Here is a 13,513-nt window from a genome sequence, read left to right on the forward strand (position 1 = left end):
ATTAATACATTACTTACAAAGGTACATTAAAAAGTACATTTGAGTGATTATTCTGAATGACAAGGGCAGCTCTGCTCATGGCTCGTGCAACACACAACTGGGAGTGTTTAAAAGGCCCTGAACTGTGCAGTTGGTGACATTCAATCTGAGGAAGATATTTCCTGCTACTCTACCAAACTTACCATTTCTGTCACCATGAGTCATAATGGCAACCTCTATGGTGCCCGGTCTCTGGTTATGGGCTACTCAGCTTGCAGTGTAATATTCTGGTCCTATGAGTTCTATCTAGGTTCTTCCTGAGCAGCTCAACCTACTGGACTCCTCCTCTTGTGCTTCCTAATCCAACCTCCATACTCACATCAGAAATGCCAACTTCATTCCTGACTATTGGGAAGAAAAGGGTAATTCAGATTCAGCAATCCCCATTTTGATTAACCAAAATCAATAGGATGTCTTATAATTTATAGAAAAGTTTTACTTTTTATTTTATATTGACATTATTCTTCTTCATCAATATTTATTTCATATTGCTCACTTGAGAAAATAAAGTTCATATTTAATAAACTGTCTATCCTTGTAGATATTGTTTCATTGCATTTATATTAATTTCTTTCCATCATTTTTGCTTTTTGTGTTTGTGTGCATGTGTGTACATAAGAAAAAGGAACAGAGATAGTGAGAGATAAAGAAATGGAAGAGAAACAGAAAAAGAGAGACAGAGATAGAAAAACAATGCCTTTGGATGTCTCCTGAGATTTTGATGTGCCTAAAAATTCAAGGATCTGAACATCAGTTCTTTTTATCTAAGGTCAGATGTAGTCCAGGCTTCCATGTGATTCAGTAGCCACTGCTAAATCTGATCAGACTATGGATTTATATTCATATGCTAAATTTTTAAATGACACTTTTGCCCACAAAATTGTCCGTTTTTCTATCACCACATTTAAAAACTCCTGCCTTTGTCTATTTTTTGATATGATAAGTTTCAACTGAATTGCTTAAAACCGTGCCTCAGAGAAAAGATAATTCACTCCTCATACCTCACATGCTGCTATCTGTACTCTACACGTCATCCATAAAATAGTTCGCCAAACATCCCCTCTCCAATGGCTGCTGACTGCCTGATGTTTGATGTTCGAATCCTCTGGAAAGGCTCTGCTGGCTGCTCACTACCTCAGCACGACAGCCTTCAATGCACTGAGTCACTGCGCCTCTCGTATACCACCTCACCCCACCTCTTGTAGCTCCGTATTTGTCCTTTGAAATCCCAAAAATGAATGTGCCCTCTTATTCTATTTCTTCTTAAGAAGCCCAATGATATTGGGAAACGGTAAAGAGACAACAGAATTTCATGGAATATGATGATCAGTCAGGCAAAAGATCATTTTGATTAAGTGGACTGTTTGCTTTTCAAGAAATTGCTATATTTTGCCCCAAAACTATTTAGGCGTTGTCATATTTGAAAAGTGAATACTACCAATAAAATTCAGGTTGACTAACATAGATGTCAAGTACCATTTTGATATCTGAAAATCTATCTTAATTGTTTGAAGATATACACAATAACGCCAGATAAACATTTGCCCCAATGAAGAAAAATAATTACTTATTTTCTAATTTTAAAAGAAAGCAAATTTATTTCTTTTTTAAATAGAGGTTGCTTTTTATTTATTTACTTTTTGTGTGTGTGGGGAAAGATTCACCCTGAGCTAACATCTATTGCCAATCTTCCTCTTTTTTTGTTTTTTTCTCCTCAAAGCCTCAGTGCATGGTTGTATACCCTAGTTGTAAGTCCTTCTGGTTCTTCTATGTAAGCCACTGCCACAGCATGGCAACCGACAGATGGGTGGTGTGATTCCACAACTGGGAAACGAACCAGGGCCGCAGAAGTGGTGAGAGCACCAAATTTTAACCACCAGGCCATCAGTGCTGGCTCTATTTTTCTTTTGTAATACTGAAGTTTCTCTAACATCCTTTCACAGTTTCTAGCATCTCATGCTATGGATGAGAAAGCCAGTGATAAGAGGAGACACAGAAACAATAGTAGATATCACATAAAACAATGTCTTAAAAATCATTGTTAACAAATAAATAACAATTGAGTAGTTGAAGAGGCTGAAAACCTATGCGAATTTCTCTCCAAAGTTTCATGTCATCTAAATTAGAAACATGAGGGAAAGTAGGTTCTTTATCATATTTATACACCCATCACTACTTTCAATGTGTGAAGATAACAAAGTGTATAACTAGCAGTGTTTGTGGGGTCAGAGAAAATTTGGGTTCACCAATTATAAAATCAGGGAGGAAGCTTCCTCCCCCATCATGAACTCTCCCAATAGCTATGTTTAGAGTGAAGATATATCATTTATATTAATCTCTGTCAAAATTCATTTAGCTTTACTCTTAAATATATAATTTGTTTTTTATAAATTATATTTTAATAAATTTCATTAAAAATTTAAAACTAAAAACAAAAAACCTTGGAGCATAGTCTCTGCTATGTGCTAGTTTAGTCTTTCCATGATTGGAGATTTCTATCTCCAACAATGCTTCACCTATCAGCTGAAAACTGAGGCAGTGAAGAATAAGTTCATGACTCTTTTTGCCTCTCCGATACTGTTCACACACTTTTTAGGAGACAAGTCACTACTGCAACTCCAGGGCATCTGTAAGAACAAAAATGATCCCTGGTAAAAAAAGACACAAGAGTTGAGAATGGAGCACCAAACTTAACCTTGGTGTATTTCACAAATACATCTACAGCACCTTCCTATGTGATGACAAAAGGAATCATAAAGCATAGACAGTTTCTGCTCATAAAATGGTCATGCACTTTCTGGAAAGATCAAAGGAACATACCAAAGGAAAGGTTCATAAATAAATGCCAAATATGTTTATATGTGATAGTAACATGCTGCCATATTGCCAGTAACATAACCAATAAAGTCATATTGAGTGGAAGGAAGTGTTTTATAAGAGTGTATGTATATATTATACCCATCCTTCACAAGGAAGATTCAGGAGACATGTTCCACCAGACGAGAATTATGTTCAAACTCTTCTTCTCATGGAGAAATGGTAAACAAGACAAAAAACTGGGATACTCATTTTCGTGTTTTGCACCATACCATGTAATCAGGTCATATTTATTCAACTAAATAAATATAGCATGAAACATAGCCTTGGTAATAGAACAAGAGTTTCATTTTAAAGGTCCATAAATTGTGGAATCCTGACATAGGAGCAAAACTATCTCAGTTATGAAGGACTCATTTTGCCAATAAATCAAGATATTCATGATACTGGCTGAAGCAAATTAGTGAAATATAAGATGCTACACTGCCCGTGGTTTTCCCCACCCACCACTGAGGGTGTATAAAAGGCACATGGCAGATGGTGACATTCAGACTAAAGATACTCACTTACTGCTCCTCAACTGAATCTTCCACTCCTGATACGATGTGTTACTACGGCAACTACTATGGCGGCCTGGGCTATGGTTACTGTGTCCTGGGCAGTGGTTATGGCTGTGGTTATGGTGGCTATGGTTACAGCTGCCGCCACCCACTGTGCTGTGGAAGATACTGGTCCTACAGCTTCCACTAAGGAATTTTTAGTCTATTGGCTATGTCCTCTTGTTTTACTGGCACTATCTCCAGGTTTCTTTTACCTGAGAAATTTTAAAATGTCTTCAAAAATACTAACTTTGTATTAAACTATCTGAGATAAATAAATGAAATTCATCTATTGTAATGATGCACCATTATCAATTGGATTGTATCATAGTTTATAGAAAAGTTTTTCCTTTGATACTGTATTACCTTTATAATGCTACATAAAATTTAATTAAATTTGATCATATATTTTACTTAAAGAAGACATGTATTATTAAATAAACTATTTCATTGCAAATATTGCTTTGTTACATTTATACTGAATTATCTCTATCAGTTTATCATGTATGTTTGTGTACTTGTGTGTAATTATTCACATGTGTGCATGGTTGTTTGTAGGAGAGGGGGAGAGAAAAAGAGCAAGAGTGCTCTTTTGTGTGCCTAAAAATGAAAAGGGTAAAAATATCAATTCTTTTCAATGGTGCTCATAAGAAATCTGTTTTTATATATGTCTCTATAATCTTGCCTACTATCTCTGTTGGCTTATGTTCTTAATCTAAATTTTAAAAATGGCTAGTTATTATAATAGTTGTATTTTACGTCAGAGCATTAAAACTGGTTTGAATTTATATGTTTTGTGTATTTTGCAACACCGATGGTGGGGTTATATCAGCTAGACCTCAGCTTTTATGAAATATTTTTCAATTTTTAAAAAATATTTTTGCCTAGAAAATGAGTATAGGCATTATCAAATTTAAAATGTCAGTGCTAATAATGACATTCTGCCTTACCAACGTGGTGGCCAAATAGTACTTCAAAATATACTAATTTATTCTAAGTATTTGGAAAAAAATATATAATATGCATGACAAGATAAATTTATCAAAATCATGAGATATTTTCTCAGTATCATATTAATACTAGATTATTTCATTTTTTTACTGAGGGGTCTGTCTTTTATCAAATATATATGTCTATAGATATTAACTTTCTCCAGAAACAAATTTGTTTTCCACCCTTGAAGTAGTTCTGTTTTACTTGGGAAACTCAAACTAACAACATTAAGTACAATGCAGAGCCAATGAAAAAAAAAAATTGGAAGAAAGGGACCAATATCCGGAAGATATGGAAATTGTGGAAAAGCGATCTGAAATTCTGCAGTTCTTGATTCTAGGAGTAGGGCAAGAGACTGCTGCGGGAAAGAGTAACCAGCAGAATTTTGGGGTGCTTTTTTTCAGGGCTGACAAATACAGTTAAAGACATAAGATTCTGATGAAAATGCAGAACACTGAGCTCCACACACAGCCAGGTTTCTCTGAGATATTTTCCAAATTCTAAAGTTGTAAAGGTCAATTTCCTAAGAAACCAAGCAGATGCATTTGGAAAGCAGATAAATTTTTTTGTCCATATCAAGGTGATGAGGAAATAATAACTAGAGTTTAAGCATCGCCAAGAAGAAGTGCCCTTAAATGAAAGAACCGAAGGAGTAACCTTACAGCCTGAAGCAAAATAGAGGTAGACAAGCCCTTACCAAAAAATCAAGAGCCTCATTTTATGTTAGTCTTTCCTTGGATTAAGGCAATCAACCTTTTCTAATAGCCTAGAACCAAAAAAATATCTCTATGGTGAAATACAACACTATTCTGTTTCCTCTACCATTTTTACACAAAATGTTGAGCTTATGGAGCCCTGTAAAAGAACATAAAAGAAGCAACAGACAACACAACAGACCAAAAGGTGACCCATACATTGGAGTTTGCAGACAAGAAATTTTAAAACAGTCATGACTAATATATACGAGAATCATAATGGAAAATTGTGAAATATGTGTTAAAATTGGATAAATTCACCAAATAATCAATTTTAAATTCCAGATCTTTAAAAGAAAGCAGATGAACAATGTAATAAAGAATCCAATAGACTCCCTACAGAAATTCTGAGTTACTAAGCTTAAAGATAGGTTGATAAAAACTATTCAGTTGAAGCAAAGATAGAAAAATTGGAATGTAAAATACTGAAAAGAATGTGAAGGATGTGCCAGTCTTTATGAAATGGTAAAACATACATGTAATTGGAGTCCTGCAAGAGAAGAAAGAATTAGGAAGAAGTCATTTTGAAGAGAAAGTAGTACATAATTTTCCAAAACTGATGAAAGGTATCAACCCCTGTATTCTAAAAACTCTGTACTGCCAAGAGGGAGGAGAACAATTAAAATCACATCTCAGCATAACCCAAGAGCTGAAAATTAAATGCAAAGCCAAAATCAAAGTAGCTAGAGAATACAGACGTATTAACCTACAAGAGTAACAGTAAAACTAGCAGTAGACTCCTCAACAGAAACAAAGGAAGCCAAAGGAAAATGTGATGATATTTTAAGCAAGGAGGATCACAAATAACTATCAACTAGAATTTCATACAATCAAAAGTTTCTTACATAAAAATAAAAATAATTTTCTGGACAAATAAACAGTGAGAAAATTTATTTTTATCAAGTATTAATCGTAAGAAACAGTAGGGTTGTTTAGGCAGAAGAAAAGAGACCCAGACAAAAACACAGACATTCACAAAAGACTTAAATAAATAGAAAAATGTAAATGAATATTAATGGTACACAAACAATAATGATAATTTTTGGGGGGTTTAAATATGTAGAAAATGAGATGCATCACAAGTATAATATAAAGGACTGGAATATAAAAACCGCTAGCTCTAAGTTCCTAGACTTATCAGGAAAAAAGTAAAAATAACATATTGCAATAAACTGTAATAAGTCAACAATGCTGAAACATATGAAAAATACAAAATGTAACAAGTAGTGGAAAAACTGCGGGTGGAAAGTAAAACCTTGGAAAACTATTAGTGGTGTCTTCTATAACTCAGCAATTCTGACTCTAAGTATGCACATAATCAATATGCCTATTCTGATAGATTAATCTGGGGTGGGTAAACTTTTCCTGTAAGAAGTAAAATATTTTAGATTTTGTAGGCCATGTGGTCTGTGTCTTCACTACTCAGCTCTGTCATTGTAACATGAAAACAGCCATAGACCATACATAAACGAATGGTTATGGATATTTTCCAATAAAACTTTACCAAAACAGATGGTGCACAAGAGTTTGTGGATCCCTGGGTCAGGTTATTATTGAGGAAAATATGTTCTATGTTCTTTCCTGTCTCAGCTTTAGGGCAGGAGTATATGTCCCTTCCCCTTTGAGCATGGCTACCAATGTCACTTGGTTTGGCCTTACTATGGACAGAATGTATTTTCCTGACTCTTGCCTTCGGGTTTGACCATGTTATTTGCATTAGCCAGTAGGAGGTTGGCAGAGATGCCTTGAACACAGGTATATGCACGCACGTCTGAGTTTTCCCTGTTCTTCCTTTTCACCTGGAAAAGATGCCTCTAGTGGCTGCCAGTCCAAGAAAGATGAGGGATGCATGGAGAAGACTTGAAACCAACATGCAGCTTGAGCCAAACCCACCTTATATTGGCCAAATACCAGCCAATCCGCAAACACATGAGCAAGACATGAACGTTAGTGTTGTGTGACACCGAGATTTGAGAGTTTTTTAATACAACATTATTATAGCAATAATTACCATGTCTTAGATACATGCATAAGCGTACCAAGAGACATTTACAAGATTGTGGCACACTATTTGTAAAATATTGTTAAAATTTTGAAATAACACAAACGATCATCAAGAGTATAGATAAAGAAATTGTGGTTTATTTGTACATTGAAATTTTATAAAGCCCTGAGAATTAACACAAAAACAAAATATATGAATCAAAAAAGCAAAATGTGGATCAAAAGAAGCCAGATAAAAAAATCCTATTTGTGTGATTCCATTTGTATAAGGTTCAAAAATTGGCAAAACAAATCCATGGTTTCGGATATCTAGAATGGTTACACTTGGGCGCTTGTACTGAATGGAAAAGGGCATAAGGAAAGTCACCTGAGATATTAGTGTTATGAAATTTTGGGCTTTAAGTACTGATTAAACAGGCATGTCAACTTTAAAAAGTCATCAAGTTCTACCCTTACGATTTATGCACACTCTGGATGTTATGCAATGTACATGAATAAAGTTTTTTTTTTTCTTAAAAGGAGCAAAAATATGTGTTAAGTTAGTCCACTGAAAGTATTCTGTAGGAAACATGATCTAGTAGACAAGGCATGCTTTCGTCTAAGAACAGATGGAGAATTTGGCAGTTTTGGCACCAAGTAATTTCCCTTTCAATATACCCAATCATCCATCAAATATAATATAAAGTTTAAGACTGTATACTAGAATTACATATCTATAAATCATGTATATATAATTTTATATAGAATATAATTATAATAGAATTACAGAATTACAACAAATATATAAATATAATTTATAATAAATCTATAAATATAATAGAATTACAATAAATACGTAAATATAAACATACCTAGAAATCCACAGTTGGGTAGAACCAATATCCAAAACAAAATCACAAATTTAAGGGAATGTTTGTGTGCTTTATGTCATCCCAAGTAATTTGGCAATACTTATCCACTAACCAAATTGAGAGCAAAGTCTTTGGAAGTAAATGCTTCTTTTAAAAAAATTAATAGACTGTTTTTTGATTAGTTTTAGATTTACAGAAACATTGAGCAGAAAGTAAGAGAGTTCCCATATATACCCACACCCTCTGGCCTCCAATGCCTGCTATTATTAATGTCTTACATTACTGTGGTACATCTGTTAGAATTGATGAGCCAATATTGATACATATTATTAACTAAAGACCCTAGTTTACATAGTGTACATTGTGTTGTACATTCTATGAGTTTTGGCAAGTGTGTAATAACATGTATCCACCATTACAATAGTATGCAAAATAGCTTCACTGTCCCAAAAATCTCCAGTGCCTCACGTATTCATCCCTGTCTCCCTCCCCCCACACCCCTGGACACCACTGATCTTTTTATTGGCTCTATAGTTTTGCCTTTTTCAGAATGCCATGTGGTTAGAATCATACAATATGTAGCCTTCTCATATCATCTTCTTTTACTTAGCAATAGGCATTTAAGCTTCCTCCATGTCTTATCATGACTTGATAGCTCATTTCATTTTATTGCTGAATAATATTACGCTGTGTGGATGTACTAAACTTCATTTATCCATTCGCCTATTGAAGGCCATCTCAATTGTGTGCGTGTTTTGGCAATTATGAATAAAGCCACTATAAACATCCGTGTGCAGGTTTTTGTGTGGACATATGTTTTCAGCTCATTTGGGTAAATAACAAAGGGCTTATTGCTGGATTGTACAGTATGAATATGTTAGTTTTTTAAGAAACTGCCAAACTGTCTTCCAAAGCATTTGCATCATTTTGCTTTCCCACTAGCAGAGTATGAGAGTTCCTGTTGCTCCACATTCTTGCTAGCATTTGGTATTATCAATGTTTTGGATTTTAGCCATTCTAAAAGTATGTGATGATATTTCATTGTTTTAATTCACAGTTCCCTATGATATAAGATGTTGAGCATCTTTTCATATGCTTATTTGTCATTTTTATATTTTCTTTGGTGAAGTGTCTGTTCAGATCTTTTGCTCATGTTTTAATTGAGTCATCTGTTTTCTTGTTGTCGAGAAAATGCCTTTTTTAAAGCCCTATGATTTGGTGGCAGGAATCCTAATATAGCAAAGTAATCTTGGTTATGAAGGCTTCATTTCACCTTATGAACCAAGAGACTCTAAAAGTTTTCTAATGGAAATTAGTGTGAAGTATGCGATCAACACTGCCTGTAGTTTTCCCCATTCACTGTTGAGGGTGCAGAAAGGGTCCTATGCAGATGGTCACATTGTCTCTGAGGCACTGTTTCCCTGTTTCTCGATTGAACCACCCACTCCAGACACTATGTGCTTCTACAGCAATTACTATAACGGCCTTGGTTATGGTTACGGCGGCCTGGGCTATGGCTACGGCGGCCTGGGCTATGGCTATGGCTGTGGCTATCATGGGTGTGCATACAGCTGCTGCCACCCATCTTGCTGTGGAAAATTTTGGTCTTATGGATTCTACTGAGGAACTTCTAGAGCTGCTCAGACTATTGACTTCTCTTGTGATTCACTGACTCTGTTTTCAGAGATCTTCACAGGGAATTCTAGTCTCTCTTCAATAGTGGCCAACTCAGTCTTAGCCCCCTGCCTTAGGAATGGCAGGGGGAGGGGAGAGCAAGGTTCAAATATGTCACATTTCATCTTGGTTGATTAAAAGCATTTGAAATATGTTATGATTTATAGAACTGTTTCTCTTAAATTATACTTCCATTTAACTTTACAGTTTAGTTCAATAGCGTTCATGGGCAGAAAATTTTTATTTCATTTTTAAATCAACATCCTCATTGTCAGTATTGCTTTTCATTTACTTTTCTTCATCTCCATTAGTTTTGGTTGACTATGACTGAAGGTATTTATATTCCCAAAGTGAGAAAGTGTAAAAAAGATATAACCACTATTTCTTCCTAGGCAACACCAACATAAATTTATGCGCTTGTGTATACCTACAGCCACTATTACCATCAACACTTTGATCACACTAAAACCTTATCTTCCTAAGCTAAAATTGTAACTAATAGTTATCTTAATTACTTAATAATGCTTTCCACGATGGTAACATAATTTTCCATGATTCTATTCTTGTGTCTCTGTTCTTAGCCTTTTTCTGACACTGCATGTTTAGATTGAACCATTCATTGCTGTGTTTTTGTATGAACTTCTTTTGGTTTTACCACTTCAATTTTTCCACCAAGGCTACCTTTCCTGCAGATCCAACCAGTAGGAACAATTCCATTTGCTGAGATTTCAGTGAAATGCATTTTTTGTCATTAAACGGATTCATTTTTTTTCATTTCACTTTCATTACATTTCAAAATTTCAAATAAAATAGGAACATATTTAAATAATTTTTCTACAAAGATGGATATTTATCTAATGGTCTTTCATAATTGTCATGGCATCATGGTATGAGTGTGGAAAAAGATTATTTTAGGATACAAAAAGTAAATCACACAGTTCAGCACCTGGAAAAATGGTCCCCAAGTGTAAACACTGTATAGAGTAGTCACTTTATAAACATTTGTTAAATGAATGTATTAATGAGGCTAACTAACAGTTATGCAAAATTTCTCATTCTATTTCTATATTGTTTTATTTAAAAACATATGACAAATTAAATCTGCTTATTTATATTCATCAATCAATCTCAAGAATCTCAACTTTTTTATATTATGGCATTATTGTCAATTTATACATTCTCTGCAGAATGTGATATCTGCAAAAAATGTGAGTTTCTCAGTAGTGGGATCCAAGTTGCTGCAGCAGCCTGTCACTCATCAAACCAACATTAAGATGCACATGTTCACAGATATAATAAGCAAAAAGCAAATTATTCACCATGATTGTGATATCAGCAGGGCCCAGTGGGAAGCTGGGCTTATATCCCCTACTAGGATATATGAGGCAGTGCAATTAGGCAACCATTTTCACCAGGAGGTGTCAATAGGGCAGAGATGGGTGCTAAACTTGTACTCCACCCATCTGCAGTGAGGAGGCAGCGTGAGTTAGAACTTCACTTTTGCCAGGGTGGTTTCAGTGGGCCCAACAGGAAGCTAAACAAACACACAGAGCCCTTGCTACCTCACAAGAAAACTGCTTGCTTAAAAAAGAAAAAATGAGAGAGAGGGAGATGAAATAGAATCCAAGTCACATCCTATCCAAAACATTCAGAACAGGAAAAAAAGCATTCATCATACAAAGAACCAGAAAAATCACAATTCAAATGAGAAAAGACAACAGATGCCAAGAGCAAGATCAAAAAGACATTAGAATTACCTGATAAGAATTTTATTATGGTACTGATAAATGTTTTAATGCAACAATCATAAAATTGCTTCAAGAAGCAATTAAGGATTCTCTTGAAACAAATGAAAAAGTAGAAAATCTAAGCAAACAGACATTATTAAAAGAATCAAATGGAAATGACAGAACTGAAAAATACAACAACCAAAAAAAAAATAAAAAGTCATTGAGTTTAATAGTAGAGTGACCATGACAGATGATAGAATCAGTGAACTTGAGGGCAAACCAAAATAATTTACTTAATCTGAACATTAGGAAGAAAATACACCAAATCAACAGAGTCTTGCCGACTAGTAGGACAATAATAAAAAAGCTAACATTGGTGTTATCAGAGTCCTGAAGGAAATGAGAAAGAGAGTAGGACTGAAACACTCAAAAAAATCATTATTTCCCAATTTCTTACTTATTGGGAAGGAAAGTCAATTTTTTATCTGAAATCATGGAGGCTAGAGGAAAGTGACACAACATTTTTCAAATACTAAAAGAAAAGAAGAATCAACTATGAAATTTATATGTGGCAGAAATATCCTTCTGGCATTCATAGACAAAGGAAAATGAAGAGATTTTGTCACTACCACACCTACCTTTAAAGAATGGCTAAGAATATTTTCTAAACAGACATTATAACAGTAGAAGGTTTGGAACTTCAGAAAGAAAAGAAAGTCATTAGAGTGGGTAAAAATTTAGGTAAATATAATAGACTATTCTTCTCATGAATTTCTTAATTTATATTTGATGGTTGAAGCAAAATTTATAATACCACCTGAGTGGTGTTCAATGTATGTAGAGGAAATGTTTAAGGCAAGTGCATTTTTAAAGTGGGGAGGATAAAGAGACCCAAATGGAAATAAGATTTCTACTCTCCACTTGAAGAGGTAAAATGTTGACACCGTAGACTGTGATAAGTTATGTACGTATATTGTAATACACCTAGAGCAACCACTAAGAAAACTACGAAAACAGTATATTCAAAAATTATGTAAATAAGTCAAGATGGAATCAAGAAAAGTTCAAGTAATGTACAGAAAGGTAAGAAGAGAGAAAGAGAGGAATAATAAACAGAGAAAACAAGTAATATAATGACAGACACAAGCTCTAACATATCAATAATTACATTAAATATAAATGGCTTAAATGCACCAACTAAAAGAGATAAGCAGAGTGGAAAAAACACATGAACCAATAATATGCTGTCTAAAAAAAACTCACTTCAAAAGTGAAGTATGTAAGTTGAAAGTAAAAATGATGGAGAATGATATACCATGCAAACATTAATCAAAAAATTTAGTAAATAATCATATGTGGCCAATGGCTACCATATTAAACAATGCAACTAGATTATTCTACTGTGTAAATATACCACAATTTATTTGTCTGATAATTGGATGTTTGAGCTTTCTACTTTTGGGTTATTATGAATAATGCTGCTAAAAATATTCTTGTACATATTTTTGTTAAACATATTTATTCATATTTTGCTCTATATATACTTATAAATGCAGCCTTGTGTCATAGACTTAAGCTTTAGTAAACGGTTTCCCAAAGAGATTATACCAATTTATAACGCCCATCAGTAGTATATGTAAGTTTAAGTTCTTCCACATGCTAGGGAATACTTTATAGTTTTAAGATTATTCACTTACACTATTCCAGCTGGTGTTACTTCTCTCACTGTACATTTGCTTTGTGTTTCCCTGACAAGTAACGAGGATAAACATCTTTTTATATATTTATTGTCCATTTGGAAATTCTCATTTATGCAGTGTCTGTTCATAACTTTTGCTGACTTTTAATTGACTATCTTTCATTTATTTATTAGATAGAATTCTTTACGAATTTGGGAATTATTCCATATATGTATTGTAGTTATCTTCTCATGATATTTTCTTGACATTTTGACAAATAAGTTCTTCATTTAATATAGTTTAACCTATCATTTTCCTCTCTATTGTTAGAGGTTTTATTTTTGTTTTTTTTAATAATATTTTTATTTATTT

General features: G+C 34.0%; 1 pseudogene; it reads left to right on the forward strand.

Annotated features, from left to right (window-relative positions):
- Positions 1-9,513: 9,513 nt before the first annotated feature.
- The window catches only part of LOC131423064 (glyceraldehyde-3-phosphate dehydrogenase-like), a 96,217-nt pseudogene continuing 92,217 nt past the window's right edge, over positions 9,514-13,513 (forward strand).

The sequence above is a fragment of the Diceros bicornis genome, chromosome 27 (assembly GCF_020826845.1).
Source record: "Diceros bicornis minor isolate mBicDic1 chromosome 27, mDicBic1.mat.cur, whole genome shotgun sequence".
Classification (NCBI taxonomy): Eukaryota; Metazoa; Chordata; class Mammalia; order Perissodactyla; family Rhinocerotidae; genus Diceros; species Diceros bicornis.